Source organism: Salvelinus alpinus, chromosome 22 (assembly GCF_045679555.1).
Source record: "Salvelinus alpinus chromosome 22, SLU_Salpinus.1, whole genome shotgun sequence".
NCBI classification, from domain to species: domain Eukaryota; kingdom Metazoa; phylum Chordata; class Actinopteri; order Salmoniformes; family Salmonidae; genus Salvelinus; species Salvelinus alpinus.
The window spans coordinates 9,448,359-9,474,079 of record NC_092107.1 but is presented as its reverse complement, the minus strand read 5'-3'; the positions used below and the strand labels follow the sequence as shown (position 1 = coordinate 9,474,079).

General features: G+C 41.5%; 1 long non-coding RNA gene across 1 annotated transcript; it reads right to left on the bottom strand.

Moving 5' to 3' along the window:
* Positions 1 to 17,869: 17,869 nt before the first annotated feature.
* Positions 17,870 to 24,819, bottom strand: LOC139548965 (uncharacterized). Its single transcript, XR_011669808.1, has 3 exons — positions 24,564 to 24,819; positions 23,390 to 23,629; positions 17,870 to 22,317 (listed from the first exon to the last, which is right to left on the bottom strand). It is a non-coding gene; the product is annotated as an uncharacterized lncRNA (long non-coding RNA).
* Between the last annotated feature and the right edge of the window lie 902 nt (positions 24,820 to 25,721).

The window sequence follows — 25,721 nt, the reverse complement described above, 5'->3', positions numbered from 1 at the left end:
TGGCCATAGCTGTGTCGTCGTCCGTCCTCTGCCGTCTACCAAAGAATTAACCAGAAACATCATGGGAAAATAGACATCTTTGTTTCCTTCTAATGTTGTGTTTCTGTACCAAGGCTTCACTGCTTCGATGAGGTTTTGGTTGAAGCCATTTTACTGAAGCTCACAGCTATAATGCTTTATCAATTGTTTATTATTTGTAGTAAGCATCTATGTCTTGTGTCGTGTCATAAAGCTCACGTCTGTTATATAGTCAGAATTCTCAAAATCGCTGTTATTTAGTCAGGATCATTAGAAGGCGATAATGCTTATGATAAGTGTTTATATGAATTATTAGGTAACACTTGACTTGACGCCTAGCATCATAACACATTACGACACAGTCATAAACGTGTCATAATATGTCAAAACAGTTGACATAACATGTCATAACCTGTCATAATATGGTCATAACACTGTCATGTCCCATATACTTACCTGTTGTGACATATATTGTGTTATTTTATGGCTGGTTATGCCACCTACATAAGAGTGTCAAAACTCACATTTATTCAAATGTGTTTTTTCCCTGCCAATAAGATTCCTTTCGTTTGAAAGTTTGTTTCTTTAATTCTTTGTTGTTGTTGTTGTAATGAATCCTTTACAGTCATGTTTTTTTCATCATATTTGAAATGAAATATACTTTATGATACTGTCTAGAAGCATTATGACCATCACAATCATATATGCCAGATAGGCCTATCACGTACATGCCCTTATGTCAGTCATTAGTCACAAAGAGGGTGTCTTGTCCTGCTCCTGAAATCTACTTTTGCATTCATCCCAGTCATCAGCAACCGAGCATTGTGGTAGGTGCATGTCTGACATCAATGTGTGCGCAATTACAATTACAATGATAATTTAATATGGTCAATTTCAGAAAATGCTATATAACATAAGCATACTGTTGACAAGTAGGTTATGGTGTAATGAAATGTTTTGCCTTGTGTGGTAGGTTTTGTGGGTTTTGACACTCTTATGTAGGTGTCATAACCAGCCATAAAATAATGCAATACATTTGAAGTCGGAAGTTTACATACACCTTAGCCAAATACATTTAAACTCCGTTTTTCACAATTCTTGACATTTAATCCTAGTAAGAATTCCCTGTCTTAAGTCAGTTAGGATCACCACTTTATTTTAGAATGTGAAATGTCAGAATAATAGTAGAGAGAATGATTTATTTCAGCTTTTATTTCTTTCATCACATTCCCAGTGCATCAGAAGTTTACATACACTCAATTAGTATTTGGTAGCATTGCCTTTAAATTGTTTAATTTGGGTCAAACATTTCGGATAGCCTTCCACAAGCTTCCCACAGTAAGTTGGGTGAATTTTGGCCCATTCCTCCTGACAGAGCTGGTGTAACTGAGTCAGGTTTGTAGGCCTCCTTGCTCGCACACGCTTTTTCAGTTCTGCCCACAAATGTTCTATAGGATTGAGGTCAGGGCTTTGTGATGGCCACTCCAATACCTTGCCTTTGTTGTCCTTAAGCCATTTTGCCACAACTTTGGAAGTATGCTTGGGATCATTGTCCATTTGGAAGACCCATTTGCGACCAAGCTTTAACTTCCTGACTGATGTCTTGAGATGTTGCTTCAGAAAATCCACATAAATTTCCATCCTCATGATACCATCTATTTTGTGAAGTGCACCAGTCCCTTCTGCAGCAAAGCACCCCCACAACATGATGCTGCCACCCCCATGCTTCACGGTTGGGATGGTATTCTTCGGCCTGCAAGCCTCCCCCTTTTTCCTCCAAACATAACGATGGTCATTATGGCCAAACAGTTCTATTTTTGTTTCATCAGACCAGAGGACATTTCTCCAAAAAGTATGATCTTTGTCCCCATGTGCAGTTGCAAACCGTAGTCTGGCTTTTTTATGGCGGTTTTAGAGGAGTGGCTTCTTCCTTGCTGAGCGGCTTTTCAGGATATGTCGATATAGGACTCGTTTTACTGTAGATATAGATACTTTTGTACCTGTTTCCTCCAGCATCTTCACAAGGTCCTTTGCTGTTGTTCTGGGATTGATTTGCACTTTTTGCACCAAAGTACGTTCATCTCTAGGAGACAGAACGCGTCTCCTTCCTGAGCGGTATGACGGCTGCGTGGTCCCATGGTGTTTATACTTGAGTACTATAGTTTGTACAGATGAACGTGGTACCTTCAGGCGTTTGGAAATTGCTCCCAAGGATGAACCAGTCTTGTGGAGGTCTACAATTCTTTTCTGAGGTCTTGGCTGATTTCTTTTGATTTTCCCATGATGTCAAGCAAAGAGGCACTGAGTTTGAAGGTTGGCCTTGAAATACATCCACAGGTACACCTCCAATTGACTCAAAGGATGTCAGTTAGCCTATCAAAATCTTCTAAAGCCATGACATCATAATCTGGAATATTCCAAGCTGTTTAAAGGCACAATCAACTTAGTGTATGTAAACTTCTGACCCCCTGGAATTGTGATACAGTGAATTATAAGTGAAATAATCTGTCTGTAAACAATTGTTGGAAAAATGACTTGTGTCATGCACAAAGTAGATGTCCTAACCGACTTGCCAAAACTATAGTTTGTTAACAAGAAATTTGTGGAGTGCTTGAAAAACGAGTTTTAATGACTCCAACCTAAGTGTATGTAAACTTCCGACTTCAACTGTATATGTAACAACAGGTAAATATATGGAACATGACAGTGTTATGAACATATTATAACAGGTTATAACAAGTTATGTCAGCCGTTATGACATATTATTACATGGTTATGACCGAGTCATAACATGTTATGACTAGGTGTCAAGTGAAGTGTTACCAATAATAATACAAATTAGGTGGGTGCTAATATTTGTCCTATTTCACAGATGTACAAGTGTGTATTAATACATGTGGGAATTGGAAATGTATTTTTTGCATATCCCAACTCCCCCTGAGACACCCTCGGAGAGTGGGGTCACAGCCATAGAAGTCTTGATATTATACAGCATTATAACTGCATCCTCCTAATGCATTATACCTGTTGGCTTTGAGTGAAGCGTTACTAGTGGTTTTTCTTTCTGTAACAGTTGATTATGGAAAAGGAGAAACTGTAAAGGCAAAGTTTATTAATAGACCACCTACTCCAGTATAATCAGTGAATAAAAAAACATCCTTCATACATTATTCATCAAAATGGTGTTGTTTTTGTACAAGGACACCAGAAACAAATATAGAATGCACTGCTTTTTCTTGATTCAGGAAATACATTTTGAAGATGGAAATGCAAATATAAGCAAATACATTTGAATACTATCTATAATACAGGGCACGATTGATTGATGGTATTCATTTGTTGGAAAGATGCAGAAAATCTGCCGAATGAAGGCACAGGAATCTTCAAGGCACCCAGGGCTTTACTTGATGTATACATTCTGATGACAATATGTTTTGTATTGGCTTGCATATTAAACAGTGTAATTATTATAAATAAAAGTTGTCTTTGAAAACAATGAGCACTTTTTTTCTCCTCTCCTCGGCAGACTTGTTGGATGTATAGTTTTTTATGCGCTCTCTCTCCTTTCCTCTCTCTCCTTCCCTCTGTTTCTCCCTCGAATGGCTTTTGGCCTACTTTCTGCAGCAGAGAGCTTCAGCGTGTATGAGCGACTGCTCTGCACGGATTTTGAGAGAGATAGAGAGAGAAGGGGAGAGAGAGAGATTTTTTTTTTTTTTTAAGAAATCCATTTTTGGCTCTGTATACCTTTTCATGTTCTTGTGCATATTGTGAGCTGCTACTTTCATTTAGAGCATATCCCACCGGACACTGCATATTCCATATGCGTTATGAGGAGGGTGGTGCAGGAAAGCACAGCTGTGGTCTGGTTATTTAATATAATGTATATAATTTTGTTCTCGGCACGTACATTTTGATATTCAGTAACTTGCTAGGACAATTTATATAAATCAACACATTTTGATGAACACCTTCAGGGTATTTGCAGGAGGATCTTATTCAAACGTGAATACTTATATGAGCTGAATGATCCTGAAAGTTGTATCTCAGCAATGTGTTTGAAATACAGGCTGTTGGACCGTTTTTCACAAAATGGCTTCTTTGAACTCCTCCAAAGCCGCACAACAGACAGTATCCAGCATCCACCACTCGATGAATATCTTGAAAGGACATCTTCCCATTGAAATCTAGTGTATTGTCATCCCGCATGGCCGTCTGGTCTGAGACTCTTCTGGATTCTACATACACCTTCTTTATTTTTTTCTTTCTCTCACAAAACCGTTGCTGTAATGAAATTGTAACGATGCCATTGAGTTGGAGGAGCCTGCCAGAGTAAACCCATTGACCTTGAGGAAGCAGCATGACAGCCTCTGTGTGTTCCTAACAGGCCTCTTGAGCGGGTGCTTTGAGTGCAGGCCTCCTCCTTTCCTCCTCTCCTCACAGACCCACTCCCCTCTTGGAGGGGGGAGAGGAGAATGTTTCCAGCTGCTTCTGCCTAGCCCACCACCACCCAAGCCCCCTCCTTCGCCCCCAGGCCAAGATGTTACTGCAGCTACTGCATATGCTGTGGGCTTCCACTATGGTGAAGAAATATACAGTATATTATACTGATACGACAGAGTTTTATTGTGTTCTACTATGTTGACCTTTAATGGCCTGTCCATGTCTTGCATGCTTTATGTATTTAATTACGTCCTTTAAGTGCAATGATATTGCAATATTCTGCAACTAACAATGTAAGTTAGTTTGTGAAAGTTGGCATCAAGTCTCTGATCAAGGCGTATCCCGAAACATAAGCCTATTGTTTGTTTACCTTTCAATAAATCTATCATATTCTCCCGGATAGTCACCAGTTCAAGTGTCCTGGGGTAAGGAATGTTTTTGTGTGTGTGTGTGTGTGTGTGTGCGTGTGTGTGTGTGCGTGCAACAGTGTGTGTTGGTAACGGGGAAAGGAGGGGTCTTTTCCATGTACTCTGAAAAAGCAAAGCTATCCATTTCAAATTGAAATGGTTGCTTCCTGTTCCATAATCATTTCCACCTTGGTTCCAGACAGGGGACCCTCTACAGCACAGTGCATTATGGGTCTAACAAACGGCGACGGGAGATGGACGTGACGTTCTGCTGAACCATAAACTACTCAGTGACTTGGCAATTTTTTGTGAATAGGAAATATTTGGTAACATTTTCACCCATCCATGTTTTGGATCTTGATATTATTCAACTTCCCCCTGCCGCCAAAAAGTGCTTTTGAATCTCTGCCAATCATGTTGGGCCTGAATCGTCATACACTTGTGCCTTACCAAAACTAGTGCTGGAATTCTCATAGCGTTATTTAAGGGAGGGAAAATGCTAAACCAAATAGAATACTGTATATCAAATAAATACAAGTGGTGGAGAGCACATAGTTGGATCATTTAATTATGATTTATACATTTTACTTTTGAAATACACATTTAAAGATAGTCATATATAAGTTTTATATTGGAGCATTGGGCACAACTATGGACATGTGATTGTTAATGATATGCTAACAGGAATACAGTAGGACATCAGAGATACAAATATGTTGGGAATGGAGGTTGTCTCGAAAAATTTTAACTATGAAATTTACAGTAAAACCACATCAACCTTTCAAAGAAAATATGCATTGCATATGTACATGTATTTTCTAACGATGTAGGAAGATACTCTAATAACATTCAGGTTTGTCGGTACCCTATAGTTATTCTGTTTTGTTGTTTGCATTTAATCATAAATGTCTTGGTTTGATATCCGCTCAGTTGACCGGTCAATCCGTAACTGGTTTGTATGAGGTTCTACTGTTAAGAGGTATGAAATGTGTAGTAAATCTTCCTTTTCTCAAGTAGAAATGTTCCCTCCCTCCTTCTTTTCCCTCCCATGGCACAGTGTGAGAGTAACCCCTCTCCCGCTGTCCAGCTCTCCTCTCACTGTCAAGTAAAGTCCCTTCATAATGAATGACAGTGTAGGATAATAGCCTGTTGTTGCCATGGAAACCAGACTGCAGTTCTGGGTGCTGCATGTTTTTTTTTTTTCAGGTGGAAAATGACAGTGGAATCCGAGGTGAAAAGCACTCTCCCTCCCCCCTCCCTCTCTCCATCTCTCTCCCCCGACCACCCCCAACCCCTCTCTCTCTGTCTGTCTGATACAAGCCTAATCTTCCAGTGAGCTACAGCCTGTTATAGAGCAGAAAGCTGGGGCAAACGTTTATGTTCATGTTTGTATGTTGTTATTGATGTCCTCTATTAAGAAGTGTGGTTGAGCTGTAATTTGAGAGGGGGACTGGAACAATGGAGAATTAGAGAATGCCTCGTGCTAAGGGAAGGGAGAACCCAGACTCTCTTCCAATGCAATTGTCGCAGGCTTTCTATGCATATAGCCTATGAACGTTCTTGTCACTTTAAAGTTTTCAGGAGAACAGTTTTTTTTCTCCTTCCTTCAGCACATAATGTATCATCAAAGCTGGGATTAAAATGTTTCTGGATGAACAGCTCTGACTGCTGGAAGATTTAAGCTTATTAGCTTTAAAACCAGGATGGGAGTTTTCAACTGATGTATGGCAAACTTCAAAGATGTTTTAATCTGTCAGTATACATGCTCGGCACAGGCTATTTATATTGGGATGCAGTGCTTCTCTTCGCCATGGCTCTTCCCAACCCAGGGTTTGTTTGGCTGGGCTGGGGCAGGAACTGGAACTAGGGCTGAGGCTAGGGTGAGACAGCTGCCTCATAATGAACCGAGACATAATGTATGTACCTGTTTTTTTTCCCATTGGGGAAATCCAAACTACATTGACATGTTATATTTAAGTCATTGAGCATTTAAGTCATTGAGCATACCATTAGCAATTTACGATATGTGCATTCATTTGAGGTATATGAAACAAGCACATATCACAATCCTCAAAATCTGAAGTATATATCGATATATAAATCATTCCGATATAATATTGCATCTTCCTCTCCAATGGGTTGGAGAAATACAATTCCAATATGTAGTGTATAAGATGTACTATCAGTTTCATATCAACTGTGTACTAAATATTACTGCGCCTACTCTGAACACTAACTGAATAAATGCTTTGTTCGAGTTGATCGGATGTGTCATTGAAGTCTTTTAATCTTCAGGAAACTCCCGTTAGTCATAATTAAAGGAGAAGAAAGATTGTGTTGAGTCATTAGTATCGTTAAGGATTAGGGACACAATAAGTCCATTTCCCATTAATGAAGAACAGTGATTTATCTCTTCTTACCAGGAGTCCACTAATGATAAGCCTAATGTTTGCTGCTGTGGAGAAGACAGATTTACGGGGTGGTTATCACTGTAAGTACATGATCAGATCACAAGGCTCCTTTATTTAGTACACCTTAACGATGTTCCGGTGCTACCCACAACTGCAAAAATGGATCATGCTATAAGGGATGTCCCGATGTCACCTGCTCAGCTTCTCAGTGAACATGTGTTTTCATTTATACTGGTAACAAACCCTTGATGGTGACGCCTTTCTGAAAGAGACAACAACTTATTTTCTTTCAATCATCTGACTCATCGGTAATGTGAAGGCCTTAAAGGTTATTAGCAGATTGACTGGCTGACCCAAATAATATTTTTAAATCAAGATGATATAAGAGGTAACCTATTCTCTACTTCTACAAGTGTATCCTCTCTTAGACTGAATGCAGAACATGGAAATTGAAATAAACAAATAAAGAACGACAATTGTATTGTAATTATTTTGTTGTTAGATGGCTCTTGGTACTATGCCTTTGGATGTAAATTGTTGAGAACAATAAACTTGAACTTGAACTGTGCAGTTGTCTCTCTTGTTGATATGCATACATCATCTACATTCAAATTAAAAAGGCACTAGTCCTTCTGGAAGTTCATATCCACCGTATCTCCTCTTGACTGTGTAATTGTGCGTTTAACTTACTTGTGAAATGACAAGTCGTCTTTAGAGAGGGATCCTTTGAACAACCTCCCGTCCACTCACAGGCCGATTACAGTCTGGTAGCAGTGTGTTAATTCAGTGGTTGTTTAAGCAATACTGTAGGTCACCTCGACATCATTATTAACACTAGTTCTGTTAATAAACATTTAAAACAGGAGCATGACATGCTACAATTCATAGTCTTCCAATGGATAGCATCAGTCATTTCACATTTGTCTAGCAAATTAATAAAACTGAAAGATTGGATTTAGTATAGTTTTATTTACAATTATGTTTTTAAAAATAGTTTTTATTAGTCCTAATTCTTCTAGGGAGGTCCATCCTCTGTTTCAACCTGGAGGAACATTCATTGGAATGGATTGTTCATCTACGCACACTATCTTTCAGGCACAGAAACAACAAGTTATACAACTATAGCGTAGCTGTGAATTACACTGCCTTAACATTGCAATGGCTGATTAGTATTTAATCCAGCTGGTAGGTTGCGTCCCAAATGCCACCCTATCCCTATACAGTACGATACTTTCCTGCAGGACCTATAGGGCTCTGGAAAAAAGTAGTGCACTAATAGGTTGCCATTTGGGACATATCCATAGTCTGGGTCAGTGGCGAGGTGATGTCATCGTTTTTCATTCTAAGCGAAGTGTGGCTGTGTGATTTCATGCGTCTGGGAGAAGTCGGAGTGTGTTTTTTTATGACTGGCTATGAATAGCTGATAACAGCTCTTTCCAGTGCTAGAAATAGAGTCTCCGGAATTGGACTCACACTTTCCATTAAACAGCACTTTCCATTAAACAGGGAAAAAAATGCAAATGGTGCATCGCCATGGTAATAATTTACCATGAACTGAAGCCCAATATTCCATAATACTGCCACCCATATCATTGCTGCATACAGAAAAATTCCTTTGTCATTTCTGAAACTCTGAGGTAATATTAATTTCCCCTGCCATGGGATGTCTTGTTACTTATACTAAATGATACTATACTATATTATGTCTAGTTACTGTGCCTTCAGAAAATCTTCACACGACTACTTTTTACACATTTTGTTATGTTACAGCCTGAATTTAAAATGGATTAAATTGCGATTTATTGTCACTGGGATACATGCAATACCCCATAATGTCAAAGAGGAATTGTGTTTTTCGAAAATGTACTGATTAGTTAAAAATGAAAATCTAAAATGTCTTGAGTCAATAAGTATTCAACCCCTTTGTTATGGCAAGCCTAAAAAAGTTCAGGAGTAAACATTTGCTTAACAAGTCACATAATAAGTTGCATGGACTCTGTGTGCAATAATAGTGTTTAACATGATTTTTTTATGACTACCTCATCTCTGTACCCCACACATGCAAATATCTGTAAGGTCCCTGAGTCGAGTAGTGAATTTCAAACACAGATTCAACCACAAAGATCAGGGATGTTTTCCAATGCCTCCAAAGAAGGGCACCTATTGGTAGATAGGTAAAAAAATGAAAAAAGCAAACATTGAATACCCCTTTGAGCATGGTGAAGTTATTCATTACACTTTGGATGGTGTATCAATACACCCATTCACCGCAAAGATTACAGCCTCGATGCAGGCCTCCCAGAAGGAGATAATAGGCTTTATGTGCTACTTGAGCACCTGTGTTAAAGCCCAATTGCAGCTGAATAGGAGCGGGGCTCTCCTCTCTATCTAATCACCCTCCATGTGCAGCACAGCTCTCTTCCATGGACAGACCCCCAGCCTATTCACCTGCTGGAGCTCTCTGGGCAGAGTTTAATGGCTGTGATAGGAGAAAACTGAGGATGGATCAACAACATTTTAGTTACTCCACAATACTAACCTAATTGACAGAGTGAAAAAAGGGAAGCCTGTACAGAATAAAAAATATTCCAAAACATCCATCCTGTTTGCAACAAGACACTAAAGCAAATCCAATACAACACATTACTGAGTACCACTCTTCATATTTTCAAGCATGGTATGGCTGCATCATGTAATGGGTATGCTTGTAATCGTTACGGACCGGGCAGTCTTTCTGGATAAATAAGAAACAGAATGGAGCTAAGCACAGGCAAAATCCTAGAAGAAAACCTGGTTCAGTCTGCTTTCCACCAGACACTGGGAGATAACCTAAAACACAAGGACAAATCTACACTGGAGTTGCTTATCAAGAAGACAGTGAAGGTTTTTCTGCTTGAAAATCTATGGCAACACCTGAAAGTGGTTGTCGAGCAATGATCAACAACCAATTTGACAGAGCTTGAATAATTTAGAAAAGAATAATGGGAAAATGTTGTACAATCCAGGTGTGGAAAGCTCTTAGAGATTTACCCAGAAAGACTCACAGCTGTAGTCGCTGCCAAAGGTGATCCTATCATGTATTGATTCAGGGGTGTGAATACTATGTAAATTAGATATTTCTGTATTTCTTTTTCAAAAAATGTGCAAACATTTCTAAAAACATGTTTTCACTTTGTCATTGTGGGGTATTGTTTGTAGATGGGTCAGAGAAAACATATTTCATCCATTTTGAAGTAACGCAACAAAATGTGGAATAAGTCAAGGGGTATGAATACTTTCTGAAGGCACTGCAAATACTCTTTGCCTTTCGCAGGAGGCATGGTCTGTAGATGGAGTGAATGGGGATGGCTTCTCAAAGCTTTAGTTGTATGACTACATTGTACGACTACGATGTATGACACTTATCAACAAATTCATGTCCACTTCAGTTATCATGGAATTGACGACAACCCTTTCAGACATCATATGACGTCTGTGGAGCATCAGCCATCTTTACCTGGTGGCCTAGGTCACAATGCCTGACCTGAATAACAGCTGCCATGCTTGAATTAAGACCATAGACTTCACCAATTCCTAGCTAGTTGATCAGTGTGGAAGCTAACCTGTACTGTAAAATGTGTTTCTAAAGGCTCGATTCAATCCGTAGCGCAGAAGTTCAGTGCTATAGCGCGATTGAAGTTTAAAGTCAATGCACCCGTGTTCGCAGAGACAGCATTCATGGTAAACGCTGCATATATCAGCACAATCGGAAATATGGATACAGATTCAATCAAGCCCTAAGTGGATGCAACTGCACCTTCAGGGGCATATTTCTGAAATCTATTTCGTTATATCATGGCAGGTAGCCTAGTGGTTAGAACGTTGGACTAGTAACTGAAAGGTTGCAAGATAAAATCCCTGAGCTGACAAGGTAGAATTCTGTTGTTCTGCCCTTGAACAAGGCAGTTAACCCACTCTTCCTAGGCTGTCATTGAAAATAAGATTTTTTTCTTAACTGACTTGCCTAGTTAAATAAAGGTATGGGTTATGGTAAGAGGATTGCTAATGCACTTGTCATCACCCTTACCTTTCTGCAGCAAGGCCCTTTGAAAAAGGAACTTTTTAATAGGCAGAACTGTGTGTGTCATAGAGGATTCTAACAAACAGAGGCGATGCTTCTGACTTAAAGACCTGGTGCTCCAGGCAGTGTGAAAACTGAGAAACGGTAGTTTCGCAAGATGTCTGACATAACAGTGAATATCGTAATAAGTGGTGAGACCTCATTAAGACATGTTTTTTAATTTCATAAGACGTTCACTCACTTACTGAAGTGAGCCAATAATTCAATCCTAAAGTTCTCTACCCGTTCTGTATACATAAAACATAACTTTTTAAGCCATGTATTGATTGCTTGTTCAGATTTGAAATTATACGGTTGTAAATAAATATGAACTATAAATGTTCCTGGGGAGGTAAGTAACTCTGTGTGTGTGCGTGTGCGTGTGTGTGTGCGTGCATGCGTGTGGACAAAGCAGAGTTGTGAATACTGTGTGTGGTAATCTCTGGCCGGTCTTTGATCCAGCCCTTTCCCTTGTCCCGTTTCAAAAGGAGCCCGAGAAGAGAAATGGGTGTGCAGTGAAGGAGGAGAAGGTGGAGGGGGTCGAACCATTGAAGTGTTAAGAGTGTGCAACTTTCTTCCCCCCTCTCTCTTTCATTCCTCCCCCATACTATAAGAGCCTTATTATGTCTGTGGAGAAGTGGTGAAATGGGCGGCCGTGTGACAGGCAAGGCTCTCTCTCCTGTTTATTAATAAAGGAAGCAGGTTCCCACACAGCTAACAATACGTTAGCCAAGCGAGGCGGCATTGTCTGAGTGGTTTGGTAGAGTCTGAAACGTTATACCGCGGCAGAAGGCAATGTCTGGAGGGGACAAGGAGCAGTGAGAAGCAACATGGTCCGTGATGTTAACATACCATCCACTGAAAGTACATACTGTACAAGACGCAGTACATATAGTTGGGATGTTTTGAGTCTATCTGGAAATACGTGTCTGTGTGTTTCTGTACACTGTACCGTCAATACATTTCACCTCTATTGCCTTCAAAGGAAAAAATTACATAATTGACTGGAACATTTTCTTTCCTTCTATCTCTCTTTCCTTGTTCCCGCCACAACTCAACAAAGCCCAAGCATTGCTCCGGCTGTAATGTGGTAGCAGGCTAGCTAATACATACAGTGGAACCCGGAACCGAGTCAGAAGAAATAGCAGATGCTATCAGCCAAGTTCTAGAGCACCTTTTTTTCTCCCCTTCCTGCGATTATTTTTTTCTCTCCTCTCTCCCCGGGCCGCTGCACAAACGGCCGTCAGCAAGGTATATGACTCTCCATTGATTGTGTGCAGCAGGGGGTCCCTCACTTCAAACCAGGCCCCTCTAAAAGGAGGCTGCCAAAGTCCCACCAAGTCACCTCCCTGAGCCGTGAGCGGAGGGGACAGGCGTGACCGGACCACGGCCAGGACTTCAAAGTGGGGCGTGGTGGCGTTGTGCCTCCATCCTGCCGACATGCCGCTGACCCGGTCACCCCGCTGGCTTGGAGGGACATCCTTCATTAGGGCAGGCGGGTAGCAGATCACTGAGGCATCGTAGCTGGACAGGCACAAAAAAGTAATTTTCCGAAATGGAGAATACCTTGCCATATGTCAGCTACTGTATATGGCCGAGTCACTGCACCAACAAATACCCAGGCGACAAGGAGTTCTGTGACAACGCCACCTATTTCTCTTAAGACAAAGCCCAGGGACAGGGGGGGGCAGAGGAGCCCGAGGGGGCTGCCCCAACAGCTCCAGCAGGTGAATAGGCTGGGAGTCTGACCATAGAGGAGAGCTGTGCTGCACATGGAGGGTGATTAGATAGAGAGGAGAGCCCCGCTCCTTTTCACCGCAATTGGGCTTTAACACAGGTGTTCAAGTGGCACATGAAGCCTATTATCTCATTCTGGGAGGCCTGCATCGAGGCTGTTATGCAGGGCTAACAATATGAAACAAAGCTAAATCTGAGCCAACCACAGCTCCATTCTCCAGTGGTGTTAAGGTGGCTCTAATGAGAGTGTTGTAGTTTACGTATGTCCCTGTAAAGCTGCAGTAACTGCATGCTGCACCATGCTGCACTTTGATTCAAACATCAAGGCTCATTTGGAAAATGGGTAAATCTTCGTTCTAACAAATTCTTTGCAGGGCATTTCATATGTGGTATGGGGCTAATGTTGTTAAACATGTTTGGTTAATGGTCTCTGCAGTAGCTTGACGTGCTGTTTAGAGTGCTGCTCACATGCTGCTAGAATGTTCCTAATTTATGACTAATAACTCTGAGTTGATATTCACGTAATAATAAGGAATTCCTCTAGACCACACCCACAAATTGGGGAAAACAAACATTCTTTCCTATTGACCCCCATTGTAAGAGAGCCAACTTCGTCTTAGATTTTTTTGTCATACAGAAATAACAATAAATGCCGAAATGTTGCTTTGTTGTTCAATGTATATGTCACGCCCTGGACATAGAGAGGGTTTTAGTCTCTATTTTGGTTAGGCCAGGGTGTGATTAGGGTGGCCATTCTGTGTTATATTTCTTTGTTTTTGGCCGAGTGTGGTTCCCAATCAGAGGCAGCTGTCTATCGTTGTCTCTGATTGGGAATCATACTTAGGCAGCCTTTTCCCAACTGTGTTTTGTGGGTAGTTGTTTTCTGTTCAGTGTCTGCACCTTACAGAACTGTTTCGTTTCTCACTTTGGTTGTGGACAGGTGTCTTTTATACTGATAACAAGTTCAAACAGGTGCCATTAATACAGGTAACGAGTGGAGGACAGAGGAGCCTCTTAAAGAAGAAGTTACAAGTCTGTGAGAGCCAGAAATCTTGCTTGTTTGTAGGTGACCAAATACTTATTTTCCACCATAATTTGCAAATAAATACATAAAAAATCCTACAATGTGATTTTCTGGATTTTACAGGCCTCTCTCATCTTTTTAAGTGGGAGAACTTGCACAATTGGTGGCTGACTAAATACTTTTTTGCCCCACTGTATGTAACCAGGTCAAAAATCACGACCTGGGAAATAGACCCTAAGAAAAGAACCCTGTGGCTTCAGGCTATTCGGTGTGGGAGATTGGGAAATGTGGGGACCTGGTGTCCAAGTAGACTGACTACACGTAGCTACAGTTGAAGTCAGAAGTTTACATACACCTTAGCCAAATACATTTAAACTCAGTTTTTCACAATTCCTGACATTTAATCCTAGTAAAAATTCCCTGTCTTAGGTCAGTTAGGATCACCACTATATTTTAAGAATGTGAAATGTATGAATAATAGTAGAGAGAATTATGTATTTCAGCTTTTATTTGTTTCCTCACATTCCCAGTGGGTCAGAAGTTTGCATACACTCAATTAGTATTTGGTAGCATTGCCTTTAAATTGCTTAACTTGGGTAAAACGTTTCAGGTAGCCTTCCACAAGCTTCCCACAATAATTGGGTGAATTTTGTCCCATTCTTCCTGACAGAGCTGGTGTAACTGAGTCAGGTTTGTAGGCCTCCTTGCTCGCACACACTTTTTCAGTTCTGCCCACACATTTTCTATAGGATTGAGGTCAGGGTTTTGTGATGGCCACTACAATACCTTGACTTTGTTGTCCTTAAGCGATTTTGCCACAACTTTGGAAGTAGGCTTGGGGTCATTGTCCATTTGGAAGACCCATTTGCGACCAAGCTTTAACTTCCTGACTGATGTCTTGAGATGTTGCTTCAATATATCCACATAATTGTCCATCCTCATGATGCCATCTATTTTGTGAAGTGCACCAGTCCCTACTGCAGCAAAGCACCCCCACAACATGATGCTTCACGGTTGGGATGGTGTTCTTCGGCTTGCAAGCCTCCCCCTTTTTCCTCCAAACATAACGATGGTCGTTATGGCCAAACAGTTTTATTTTTGTTTCATCAGACCAGAGGACATTTCTCCAAAAAGTACGATATTTGTCGCCTGAGCGGTGTGACGGCCTTGTGGTCCCATGGTGTTTATACTTGCATACTATTGTTTGTACAGATGAATGTGGTACCTTCATGCGTTTTGGAAATTGCTCCCAAGGATGAACCAGACTTTTTTTCTGAGGTCTTGGCTGAATTCTTTTGATTTTCTCATGATGTCAAGCAAAGAGGCACTGAGTTTGAAGGTTGGCCTTGAAATACATCCACAGGTAAACCTCCAATAGGCTAATTTACATAATTTGAGTCTATCAGAATCTTCTAAAGCCATGACATTATTTTCTGGAATTTTCCAAGCTGTTTAAAGGCACAATCAACTTAGTGTATGTAAACTTCTGACCCATTGGAATTGTGATACAGTGAATTATAAGTGAAATAAACAATTGTTGGAAAAATTACTTGTGTCATGCACAAAGTAGATGTCCTAACTGACTTGCCAAAACTATAGTTTGTTAACAAGAAATTTGTGGAGTGGTTGAAAAACAAGTTTTAATGACTGCAACCTAAGTGTATGTAAACTTCAGGCTTCATTTGTCTGTGTGTGGAGAACATTTCCTCACAGGTGAGACATTTAACTTGTTTAATTTAGTCAGTTTGTAACTCCACTCACAACTTGTAGCTGTATAGTCTGTTTGTTTGTGTTGTTGGTCTTGGCTAGCTAGCTATCACTCATCATGAATGAATGCATGAGAGAAGCCCTACAAAATTAAGTTTCTCTAAGTAGTGAGAATGCTAGGGAGCAGGCAATGTTGAAAAGTAATCCTTAGACATGTACTTTTCATAAATGTAGTTTTGTAATTGACTAATCGAATCAAATTGTATCGATCACATACACATGGTTAGCAGATGTTATTACGAGTGTAGCGAAATGCTTGTGCTTCTAGTTCCGACAATGCAGTAATATCTAACAAGTAATCTAACAATTCCACAACAACTACCTAATACACACAAATCTACGTAAAGGGATGGAATAAGAATATATGCATATAAATATATGGATGAGCAATGACCGAGTGGCATAGGCAAGATGCAATAGATGGTATAAATGACAGTATATAAAACAAGCAGACAAAAAGTAAATTGCGTTTGAAAAAGGTCACGTTTTTGCTGTGAGTCAATGGGGTAACCTAGGTAACTACTATACAGGATGTTTTCCCCACAGTCGAATTTCTATCTAACACCGACTGGGAATGAGCACATTATTGTATGTGACACAAGATAATTAGCTTATGAAAAACCTTAACTCTGCCTATTCACAGTAAAAAGTAGGTTTGATAGAATGTTACAGTAGCCTACATACAGTAGCTGTTTAATCTTGTTCATAGTGAATGTTACAGTAAGTGTACATACGGTAGCTGTTTAATCTTGTTCATAGTGAATGTTACAGTAAGTGTACATACGGTAGCTGTTTAATCTTGTTCATAGTGAATGTTACAGTAAGTGTACATACGGTAGCTGTTTAATCTTGTTCATAGTGAATGTTACAGTAAGTGTACAGTGCATTCAGAAAGTATTCAGACCCCTTGACTTTTTCTACATTTTGTTAAGTTACAGCCTTATTCTAAAATCAATGAAATCTTTTTTTCCCCTCTTCAATATGCACACAATACCCCATAACTACATTTAGTCAAACCACCCCGAAATATCAGATTTGATGCTTCAAGCTTGGCACACTTGTATTTGGGGAGTTTCTCCCATTCTTCTCTGCAGATCCTCTCAAGCTCTGTCAGGTTGGATGGGGAGCGTTGCTGCACAGCTATTTTCAGGTCTCTCCAGAGATGTTCGATCAGGTTCAAGTCCGGGCTCTGGTTGGGCCACTCAAGGACATTCAGAGACTTGTCCCGAAGCCACTCCTGCGTTGTCTTGGCTGTGTACTTAGGGTCGTTAGAAGGTAAAACGTTGCCCCAGTCTGAGGTCCTGAACGCTCTGGAGCAGGTTTTCATTAAGGATCTCTCAGTACTTTGCTCCGTTCATCTTTCCCTCAATCCTGACTAGTCTCCCAGTCCCTGCTGCTGAAAAATATGGTATGGTGCCAAGTTTCCTCCAGACGTGAGGCCAAAGAGTTCATTCTTGGTTTCATCAGACCAGAGAAACTTGTTTCTCATGGTCTGAGTCTTTAGGTGCCTTTTGGCAAACTCCTCCAAATAGGCTGTCATGTGCCTTTTACTGAGGAGTGGCTTCCATCTGGCCACTCTACCATAAAGGCCTGATTGGTGGAGTGCTGCAGAGATGGTTGTCTTTCTGGAAGGTTCTCCCATCTCCACAGAGGAACTCGTGAGCGCTCTCAGAGTGACCATCAGATTCTTGGTCACCTCCCTGACCAAGGCCCTTCTCCCCCCGATTGCTCAGTTTGGCCGGGCGGCCAGTTCTAAGAAGAGTCTTGGTGGTTGCAAATTCCTTCCATTTAGAAATGATGGAGGCCACTGTGTTCTTGGGGACCTTCAATGAGGCAGAAATGTTTTGGTACCCTTCCCCAGATCTGTGCCTCGACACAATTCTGTCTCAGAGCTCTACGGACAATTCCTTCGACCTCATGGCTTGGTTTTTGCTCTGACATGCACTGTCAACTGTGTGGCCTTATATAGACAGGTGTGTGCCTTTCCAAATCAATGGAATTGACCACAGGTGGACTCCAATGAAGTTGTAGAAACATCTCAAGGATGATCAAATCAAATCAAGTTTATTTTATATAGCCCTTCGTACATCAGCTAATATCTCGATGTGCTGTACAGAAACCCAGCCTAAAACCCCAAACAGCAAGCAATGCAGGTGTAGAAGCACGGTGGCTAGGAAAAACTCCCTAGAAAGGCCAAAACCTAGGAAGAAACCTAGAGAGGAACCAGGCTATGAGGGGTGGCCAGTCCTCTTCTGGAAACAGGATGCACCTGAGCTCAATTTCGAGTCTCATAGCGAAGGGTCTGAATACTTATGTAAATAAGGTATTTCTGTTTTTTAGTTGTAATAAATGTGCAAACATTTCAAAAAAACTATTTTCACTTAGTCATTATGGGGTATTGTGTGTAGATTGATGAGATTTTTTTTTTTTAATCCATTTTAGAATAAGACTGTAATTTAACAAAATGTGGAAAAAGTCAAGGGGTCTGAATACTGTCCGAATGCACTGTAAATCCTATGTTTTAGTGTTGTTGTCTATTAAACCACAGGCTATATTGAATGTGCTGTCTGTACTGTATTTTTGTTTGGTGCCAAAATACCACATGAAAAGTAAATGGCAAAGCCTAGTGATAACATTTACTAATATATAATATTATATCCCAAGCAACTTATAGTCATGCGTGTATACATTTTGTATATAGGTGTCCCCAGCGGGAATCGAACCCACAACATTTGGCATTGCAACCACCATGCACTACCGACATGAGCCAAACAAATCACTTACAATCCACACTCAACACCACCAATTAATCTGTTAAGATAATGACATCAAAACCACTTCTACTGTTAATCTACTGTTTTCATCATTTAGCATTAGTTTGTGTTTGTGTTTGTGGGAGGGCGAGGATTTACTCTGTTCTCATGAGCTGCACAGCTTGATAGTATCACAATGGGTGCCACAGGCGAGGTCATTTCCGACATCCATACAGGCACTCATATTACAGTTTGTGTAGATGAGATTGGATAAAACTACTGTACATAAACACTCTTTGCCTAGAAGGTTCGAGTCATTAGCATCTAAGTTACCAAGCAACCTCTTGCCTTTCAACTTTTCCCCGTGGAGATAAGTACAATTTCAGACGTTTTTATCGGTTAGGCTTGTGCCTGCACACCACAGGCATGAAAACAACGTAACCACAAGTGCCTCATGTACTGTAAACAACCTTCAGAATGTACTGTACACCACTGTGCGTTTAGTCCGTGCCACACGCCATAAGATCCTACTGGGCTCAAAGGCTCAATGACACGATCAGTTGTAGCTAATGGTTCTTCACACAGTACTTACATTATCTTGATGATCCCATCATACTTACATTATCTTAAATGCTTCCATCTTATTCTCCATTATCTTGCATGATCCCATCTTATTTACATTATCTTACATGATCACATCTTACTTACATTATCTTGCATGATCCCATATTATCTTAAATGATCTTACGTTACACTAGTTCTTCAAATTGCGTAGGAATAACAGGTGCATTATCTAATTGAAGTTATATTGTGCTTCAACTTAGTTACATTTTGAAACATACATTTTACAGCTACGTTGAGCATTTGTTACTGAAAAACACACAATTGAAAAGCAAATTAAATATCGAATTAACTTTGAATCAGAACATTGCATTTTTTTATCTAAAGATGGAGACAATCACAAAAGCCACACATCATTTAACTTGCCAGACAATGAGGTACATATGTAGGATCTTAATTTGAGCCAGTTAGCTACAGCAGGAACAAAATCCTGCAGCAACAGGAAATGTGGATTATAATTAATGGACATTTTCATAGGGGTTGATACATTTTTCGTAAGGTAAAATCAAGTCTGAAATTTCTAAGTGGAAATTACAAACTCAGAGCCTTTTTAAACCTCAAACACACTACAAGTTAAAAATGTCCTGCATTGCAGGAAAGTTCTCCTGCAACAGGGTGATCAAATCTGTAGCTACTACCTCTGTCTCATTTCAATTTTGGCATAGCCTACAAATGTGTGAAAAACCCATATCCCCCTATGGGAAATATGTGAAAATAAGAAAAAAATAGTGTGGGAGGTAAGTGTAAACAATTAATTAGACAACTGTCTCACATGATCATTATCTCTCTCTCCCCCCTTCTCGCTCTCTCTACCTACCTCCCTCCCTCCCTCCCTCTCTCTCTCTCTCTCTCTCTCTTTCCCTCTCCCCCTCTCTGTAAGGGATGGGGGCTCTTTTTGCTTTTGTAGTTGAAATTGCCTTACATTCTTCAGATTAGTCTGCGCACAGCAAGAGCCAGCCCAGAAGTTGCCAGGGAAATGTAAATTCCCTCGAAGTCCCTCCATGCCAAAGACCCTGAGGGAAGGAAGAGTGATCTGCAGTAGAGAGCGGACACCACTGTATTAAGGCTACTGTCATACACCAAACCAAAACTTTAGCTATAGCTGCTGAGAGCCTATAGGTAAATTGGTCAATTTATGTCTGCTCCCGTGGATAAAGAAAATATAGACGGATGGGGTTAGGGTTATAGCTTAATCTCTCTAGATTTACACACAAACACATAACATATTTCATTATTTTTCCTAATTCAGAAATGTACTTAATTTCATTAAAACATAATGCAACATCAAAACATGATATTATAGTTAACAGTATTAATCATTATTAGATTCTGTATAGTCTACTAATATAACAGGCTTCTACGGGAGTATAACAATATGAATATATTTGAAATTGCCCTAAACGGTCAAATGACAATGACTTTCCACTGTATCCCAGAATCAGAGAACTACACATCCTAGTCCATCAGTACAATAAGAAGTCCAACCAAATCCTTTTCCTTGCATCGTTATAGAAAATAATATATTTGCATCCAATTGCACTAAGTTATGTTGAACCAATTGGAGCCGGAAGTACTGTAAGGATAATGATGTTATCTACCCAGACAGATTACCTCCCCTTGTGTGGGGGGAATATGTGAATCCATGAAAAGTGAAAGATTGCTGCTTTGTGTATAGCCGCGCTGGCTCGCTGGGTGATACTAGCTGAGTGCAATGAGCCATTGGCATTTGAAGGCAATTAGCATGGGGGGGAATACGTTCCGGAACTAGCCAGCCTATACAAACAAACTGCTCGTCATAATGAGCCTTGACTAGACTGGGGAGGGGTTACCATGGAGACCCCTCAACAAGCTGTCTCAGTTCCATCCCATTTTGGAGAACATCATTTTTCTATTTTATATCGACCCGTCTTTTATTGGATGCGTTTAGCAGTAGAAGTGCATGTACTGGAGTATGCTTTGTCAGATGTGTGCAAAGTAGAAAGTCGATCTATGATTACATCAAAAATATATGCTACAGTTCAATTCAAAGACACATTTTTCACTGCACTATTTTTACACAGAAACACATTCACTAAGTTTGAGATTCCTCAAGCGTCTCCCATCCTAAGCCTTAGAACTGCGTTGCCCTGCCAACCCTGACCAGGAACAACAGGCCAGGTGTTTGAGGCACTGTTCTGATCCCTTGGAGGGGGGTTCCTGCTCTCTGCTGGGAATGAACACACAGACACAGGGACACACACAGATACAGGGACAGACACACTAACACACACAGGGTCACACACATAGACACACACACACACAAAGCTCACCTCATTCAAACTCATTCATCGACTCCCACTATGCGCAGTTCTTCTGTTATCCCATTCAGTTGTTTCTTTAAGCTAGTGGTACTTCAAGATTGTTTCCTAATATCATATTGATATGTCATGCATCTATTTTATTCACATTTTATTCTGCATTTTTATTTTGGAGATGCAGTGTTTACGTACTATCATTTTTATCTCACAGGGACCTATTTCATGCCAATATTATCTGACCAATGATACATGCTTTTTGTTGTTTCATATTTGAAGACATGGAATATGCTTGTCTCTTACAGTAGTCCCTTCTTGTTTTCACTGAATACTGTAGGAATTGAGATCAATATGTGAGTGAAATGATCGTAATGACTTTGCACAGATAAACAGACAAAGCATTCTCATAGTGTGAGTGGTTGTTGGTCCACTGGTCGGAGGTCAGAGGTCTGTGTTCCAGCCCAGCCTGCCGAGCTCAGCAGAGCAGCCTTCTGTCCTGCATGGTGCCCTGATGCTGTCCGGTCATTGCACAGTCCCTCCTGGCTCCATTTGTCCGCCAGTGGCACATTCCTTCCTCTTGGCCACTCTTGTGTTTATTTCCAAGGAGAAGTCTTTTTCCCAGGTCTCTCTTGGCCTCCGACCGAAGGCTTTTGGCTGAGATCCACGCTAGACAAAAAGGCCCGGGCATTCCAGCTGTCTGCGTGTAATCCTCTGTGTCAGCTCGTGTTAATGTTGCAGTGTAAAATCTGAGGGCGCAAAGCGGCATGGAATATTAAAACATCACCCTCAGAATTCTCTGGAAAGGCAACTCGTCTGCTGGTGGCCACTATACTGTAGGAAAGGCTAGCCACTGGCTATCCTTACGGTTACAAGTGTGTTTTTGTGTGCGTGTGTGTGTGTGTGTTTTTTACTTGGCTATCCTTGGATAGTCCCCACTTGTCAGAATCGTTAGATTGTAAAACAATGAAAATTCTGACATGTCACCTGTCCCCACAAGGAAAAAGGCTATTCTAGGTTAAAGGTTTAGGATTATGGTTACAATTAGGATTAGTGTTAGGAGTTTGGGATTAAGGTTAAGTTTAGGGTTAGGTTAAGGCTTAGGGTTAGGGTTAGTATTAGGGGTTAAGGGTTTGGGGTTAGTGTTAAGGTTAGGGTTATTGTTAGGGGTTAAGAGTTTGGAGTTAGGGTTAGGTTAAGGCTTACGGTTAGGTTTAGGGGTTAGGGAAAATAGGATTTTGAATGGGATTCTTTTCTTCGGTCCCCACAAGGATAGTAAAACAAACGTACAGTATGTGTTTGTATGTATGTGTGTACGTGTAGCGAAGTTTGCAGTTGCACTATCAGTAAGGAGAACCGATAAGATTCAACGAGAATCTCATCCAAATCAAGAAAAGGAAGGAGATTGACTAATGCGAGACTAAATCAGCATTTCCGTTTATCTGAAGGTCCTCCACAGACTACAGAGGCAGACAATGGATGAATGACACGGTTCTGTGGATGGTTAATTATCCAGACTCCCCCCCCCCTCTCTGCTCCTGTCCAACACACCCCTTGTTCCGCACCCCTTCTCACTACTGCACCACCTCCCGCCCCTGTCCCCACCACCCAAATCCGCTTTTATTCACCAAAATGCATTGTCTGCAATAATGTGTTGCATGCAATATCTGTCTGAGGAAGGCATTGACTTCAGCTTCACGCAATCCATTCTTTGATTAATCATGGCTTTGGATCGTGTTTATGCGTGTGTGTGTGTGTGTGTGTGCGCTCCTGCATGTGTGCGTGTATGTTTGGTATGTGTGTGTGCAGACGTGTGCGTACTCCTGATACGATGGTTCACGTCTGTCCTTTCTTCTTTGTCTACTTTCCTGTTTCCCTCGGTCTGTCTGCCACCCAGGATGTTCTCTCTCCTGATGCACAGCCAGTCTGAGATCATCGTTGGCACATTGAGTGAATAGAGATTTGGGATTTATTTACTGAGCAAAGCAGCTTTGGGATGCAGACGGTTTCTGGTTGTGTTTGGATAGTTTGGTTTAGAGAGGGCTGACACTGCTTCCAGCACTAGGAGAGGAAGAGAGATCAGGAGAGTCAGTCATATCATGGATGATGTCACACACAACGACACACACAGGTTAATTAGCTAGTGTATAAAGAGAGTGCAGAGCAGACGGAGAGAAAGTTACGATGGAAAGGCAGTGTGTGTCTCTGGGAGACTGGGATGGGGCCACTGTTGCCAGCTGCTGCGCCTGCTTTCTGATGACTTGTCAGTTTGCGAAGGACAGGTTGTTTTTCTGTGCTGCTGGGCAAGGGCCCTCATTATCACATCAGTGTCATCTTTCTCTGTTTTCATCCACAAGGCAGCTCACACCCCTGCGAGAGGAGGACCATACCGGCCCTCATATCTACCGCCTCATACAGATGGGGCCGGCCATGTCGGTGCGTGTGTGCGTGTGCATATTCTATTCTGTTTCATACATTTCATCCATCATAGTTTTCGGCATGAGTTTATGCGGAGGTAGGGCTGAAGTGTTATAGATTTAAAGGTGATTCCCGACTGAGCCATCATATGCAGCATTTACAGTGAATGCCGTCTCCGCTAATGCCTTTAAAATTCAGTCACGCCTTTGAATAGAGACCGAAGTTGTGGACATTTCTATAAATAAGGGACCATTATGACAATTGTTTTGCAGGAACCAAAGCTTTCAGGTGAGAGAATGGACCTGAACTTGGTCTCACTAACATTGTGACAAATGCAACTTTTGACCTGTTTTGTCCTCACAGTTCAATAAGACGATACCAGTGTATTGCATATCATATAACTTGTCTTAGGTCATCCTCATGCCAAAAAGTGGTACAACAGAGGTTATTTGATTTGCTGGGAAATTATGTCACAGGAAAAAGTCCTACAAACATTTCTGTTCAGAGACCAATTAGACCCCTTGGTTTGAGCAACAGTTTGGCTCTGTGAGCTCTGTTTAAGACATCGAAGGAATACCTGTGTAGCTGGCTCTGTAGACCAGGTGTCTTCAGAATGGCCAACGGTCATTCAGCGCCGGCTGGGGGCACAGGGGGAGGCGTTGGCCGCTCCTTTCGACGAGGAGACGGAGTCAGTGCGCAACTGCATCGTGTTTCCCAGCTGTTCCAGCCCCTTGTGTCAGAACGCGATTAGCCCGATCTAGAATGAACCCGGACTGTGTTCTTAACACTTGCCTATCTGTCCCTCTTATCTACGCCCTAGATGCGAGGCTTCCGTTGGTACCTGTTCTAAACAAGAAAAATGGGGGGGGGGGGGGGGACGAAGAGAAAGAGCACGAGGACAAAGCTGGGAGCAGAGGAACAGAACACAGTGGCTTTTGTGTACGAGGGGAGCCCTGGCACAAACACAGGCTTTTCTGTAAGACTATCCCACTGCTCCTAGCCCTCTGCCTGGGCCCTCAATACAGCCTTTGTCCTCTCACATCACCAATGACATTGAGAATCGGCACCCAGCAACACCTGGCCCCTCGCAGCAGAGGCACCAGCGATAGCACTTTCTCTCCCAGCAGGCCACATGCAGCTCATAAGTTATGGTATAGAGAGGAGAGGAAGGGGGGATGAGGAGGACACTGTGGCTTTGTGCAACTTGTCTCACCTCTTCTCATTTATTTTCTTCTCTTCTTCCACTTTCAACAAAATGCCACCTATGTTCATTGGGTAGGCTACACTTCTACACTCATAATCAGGATACAGGAGACTCTTGTCTTCTGTAATTTTCCTAGCAGCCATCTTTTGTGTGTGTGTGTGAGAGTGAGAGTGAGAGTGAGAGTGAGAGTGAGAGTGAGAGTGAGAGAGAGAGAGAGAGAGAGAGAGAAGGAGAGCGACACGGAGAGAGAGAGTAGTAGGGGAGGAGAGTTGCAGAGGCGGTCAGTCGGCTTTTCCTTTTTGCAACCTGATCTCTGTAACAAGGAGGTTGGGAGAGATAAAAGGAGAAAGGAGCCCTGTCTGAGCCTGACTACAGGAAGAAGGCCATTAGAGGTGAGTCAGTATCAGGTATGCGGTCAGAAATCCCAGCCAATCACAAGTTCAGTACATTAGGGAGACGGCAGCTTGTCTCCAGTCCCCCCTCCTCCCTCCCAACTGCTGCCCCATCAGAGTGCAGCAATAACACACACAC